This window comes from Medicago sativa, chromosome 1, assembly GCF_051527215.1.
Source record: "Medicago sativa cultivar Bolivia chromosome 1, Bolivia_mono, whole genome shotgun sequence".
Lineage (NCBI taxonomy): Eukaryota > Viridiplantae > Streptophyta > Magnoliopsida > Fabales > Fabaceae > Medicago > Medicago sativa.
Window position 1 is genome coordinate 21,980,886 of NC_140749.1, and position 3,870 is coordinate 21,984,755.

The 3,870-nt window shown below is 36.7% G+C and overlaps 1 pseudogene; it reads left to right on the plus strand.

Annotated features, from left to right (window-relative positions):
- The first annotated feature begins 1,268 nt into the window (after nucleotides 1-1,268).
- LOC146953622 (uncharacterized) lies at nucleotides 1,269-3,662 on the plus strand (annotated as a pseudogene).
- The last annotated feature ends 208 nt before the right edge of the window (nucleotides 3,663-3,870 follow it).

Genomic DNA, 3,870 nt, shown 5'->3' on the forward strand with positions numbered 1-3,870 from the left:
TTTGGAACTAAAGGTGTCAAAACCTTTTTGCTTCTCAATTCTATAGCATTACAAGACTCGTTCTTAGGATTTTCTTTAGTATTACTTGAGAATCCGCCTTTGTTCTGTTCAGCCAATTGCTTAGCTAATTGCCCAAGTTGAGTTTCAAGCATCTTCCTGGAGGCTTCGTTGTTCTTTCTTTCAGCCTCTTGAATCTTCTTCATCTCCTCAAAATTGCCTTGAGTGATCTTCATAAAGTTCATCATAGTTTCCTCAAGAGCTGAAGGCTTTCTTTGTTGTTGTGGAGGAGTAAGCATTTGAGAGTTCAAAACATTGTTATTTGAGTAGCTCAAATTGGGGTGTTTGTTGATACCTGAAATATAGTACTGATTTTGTCTTTGGTAGCCCCCCATGTAGTTTGCTTCCTCACTAGATCCTTCGGGAACACACTCACCATTTGGATGTTCTTCACCACATAAGTCGCACTTGATTGCAGCCACTTGTTGTTGCTTATGAGCCAAAGTAAACCCTTGAAACTCCTTAGTGAGAGCCTCGATTTGTTTGTTCATGGCTGCTTGGTTAGCTAGAATTGCTGTTTGTTCACTCACCCCAAACACTACTCTTTCTTTCTTTTTTGCTTCAGCACGATACTCATTGCCAGCCATGTTTTCTATTAGAGCTTGGACTTCATGATCAGTTTTGCTCTTGAGACTACCTCCCGCGGAAGCATCTAAGAACATTCTAGTGTTTGGTGTCACCCCCTCATTGAAAATTTGGAGGTATTGTTTCTCGGTGAACTCGTGGTTTGGACATCGCTCCTTATAAGAAGCAAGTTGAATCGCTCCCAGGCATCATATAATGACTCATTCTCCCCTTGCTTGAAGTTAGAGATCTCCATCTTCTTTTCCCAATACTTAGACATAGGGAAATATTTCTCGAGGAACTTAAGCTCTAGCTCCTCCCAAGTTTGAACAGCCCCATTGGGTATTGTTAACAACCAATCCTTCGCTCTTCCTGTCAAGGTGAAACTAAACAGCCTTAGTTTCTCCTGTGCATCGGTCACAGTGGCTGGTTGTACACAAAACTCACAAGTTTCAGCAAAGCGGCTTAAGTGTTCATGTGGGCTCATGGCTTCGGTGCCATCGAATTGTCTGTCTCTCAAACCGTTGAGAACAGTAGTCTTGATGTCAAAAGCAACTGGGTTAGCGGGTTGAAAAGTGCGGGTCAGTTGACCGCGATGAGTGGCTAACCCATAGTCTCCTAGCTTTGGTCTTGGTGCAGGTTCTCCCATGATAGCAGGTCTAGGAGAAGAGATTGTTTCAGATTCAGTAAAGATTGGCTCCGGTATCTGTTCTCGAACACCCGATGGAACGGAATGAGACAACCGTTGCAACCGGACAGCTTTCCGAAGTGCTCTAGCAGTTCTTTCAATTTTCAGATCGTACTCTAAGTCGTCAGAGCTCTGTTTACCTCGCATAAACAGCAAAATACTTAGTAGCGCTACACGATAAAGAGTAATCAAATGAATACTGAAACAGCAAATTTAAAAATAAAAACAGAAATTTAAATTGCTGAAATCCTAAATTATAACGTAGTTGCCTTGTTGAAATAAATCAACAGTCCCCGACAACGGTGCCAAAAACTTGATAGAATTTTGGCAAGTGCACCAAATACTATCTAAGTAGTAAAATATCGATCCCACGAGGACTGTTTTTAATCTCAATAATTCAACTACGTTGTATTTTAGGATGTGTAAAAGTTGTTTTAATTTGCCACTAGGCAGTAGATTGGTTTGATTGCATAAAAGTAATTGCTGAAAATAAATTGGTTTTCAAGAATAAGAGAGTGATGAGTTTAGGTCTTTCGAATCATCGATGTTCACCTAATTGTTATGTTGCACCTATTCGTATGAATGATCTTCTAATCCCATGATAGTTAACAAAATAGTCCTAATCAATCCCTTGAGTTAGGACCCTCTTCTTAAACTACAACCCCTAATCCCTTAGGCGGTCTAATAATCTTTGAAGGTTTAAAGCACGTTAACCTAATATCACTAATAAACGATTATCCATTCCTAGACTAACCATGTTTATTAGAACAATTCAATAGGTTGAAGTAGAAAGCTATGGTCAGTAGTCATTCATTCTCACTAAATCATATTTATATTTGATCAGGAAATAAAAAGCATTAAGAACAATTGAATTGAATAAAGACTAGAATATCATTCACAATAAATAGAGTTTCACAACATAATATCTCAATTAGGGTTACAACGAATCATCTCAGACCTAACCTCTAATGGATTTAGCTACTCATAATAGTGTTTACAAATAACATATTCATTAGAGGTAATAAAACATACACAAAGTGGTTGGAAGATGAAGAAATCGTCCTCCTTGGCTTCCTTGCAGTCACAAAATCGCACTTTGCTCTCTAGAATTTGTAACCCTTGTTTTTGGAATAGACTTCAGCTTAAATAGGCACAGAATATCGCCTAAATCGTGTCACGTTTTAAGTGAATCGTGACACGTTTTTACCTTATGGAGCAAGAAACTAAATTAGGGTTTCACCAAATCGTGTCACGTTTTACCAATCGTGACACGTTTTCATAATGTCGAATCAAAACTTCTTGTGCTTCCCAAATCGTGTCACGTTTTTGATAAATCGTGACACGTTTTTCTTCTTTGCGTTTTCTTCAGTTTTTCTGCTCTTTTTGCTGCTTAAGTCTTCTTGTGAACTCCTTTTTGTGATGAAAATACATATAAAATTACGTAATGACAAGATGTCATCAATATATAATCACTTTATACAATGCATACATACTTTTTGTTCAAAAGAAAGAAAATACATAATCATTTTAGACTGAAAATGCATACATACTCTTTCCATGAAGTAAAGTTATATGGTAGGGAAAAAGTATTAGTTGTAAAATCTGATTTCATAAAAAAAATGGTGAATTAAAAAAATGGACAAATACCCCCCTTGGAATTATGGGCTAATACCCACTATGATGTGTCACTATCCATCTTACAAGTATCTGTACCACGTGGTCATTTAACAGCTACGTCATCAACTCGTAACTTGTATCGAATGTGGTTGACGGCCTCACTTGATTGCATTCGACTTCTATTGAAGCGATGATTCCCTTTTCGTGGTCGTGATGAACCAATAGAATCTTCTAATCAAGGATACTTCCTTGAAATGCTTAGATGGTTTGCTAATAGAAAAAAGAAGGTGAAGTGAGTTGAATTATAAAATACTCTTGAAAATGATAAAATAACGTGTTTGTCTATTCAAAAGGAAATTATTAATGTCGTCGTCGTGGAAACCACTAAAGTTATTATTGAGGATCTAGGAGATGAATTGTTTGATATTCTTGTTGATGAATCGAGAGACGTATCTGACAAGAAGCAAATAGTTGTTGTTATAAGCTATGTTAACAAATATGGAGTATTGTTGAGCGATTTTTAGGCATTGTTCAATTTACAACTACAACAACCATCTCATTAAAAATTGCCATAGATGATCTATTTTGCAAGCATAGTCTTACTACTTCAAGAATTCGTGGACAATGCTATGATGGGGCTAGCAACATGCAAGGAAAATTTTATGGTCTCAAAAGTTTGATCTTAAGGGAAAGTTCGTATGCATTTTATGTACACTGTTTTGCTCATAAATATTAACTTGCATAGATTGCTATTTCCATAAATCACCTACAAGTTAACTCTCTTTTTAGAAAAGTATCTACTTTAACAAATGTTGTTGCGGGATCTAACAAATGGGCTGACATGCTTTGTGAAAGACAAAAAATCCGTGTTAAGGAATTGTAACGCCCTCCTTTCATTTAATTATTTTTTATCAAGTTAGAATTTATTTTTGTGATTTAATTAT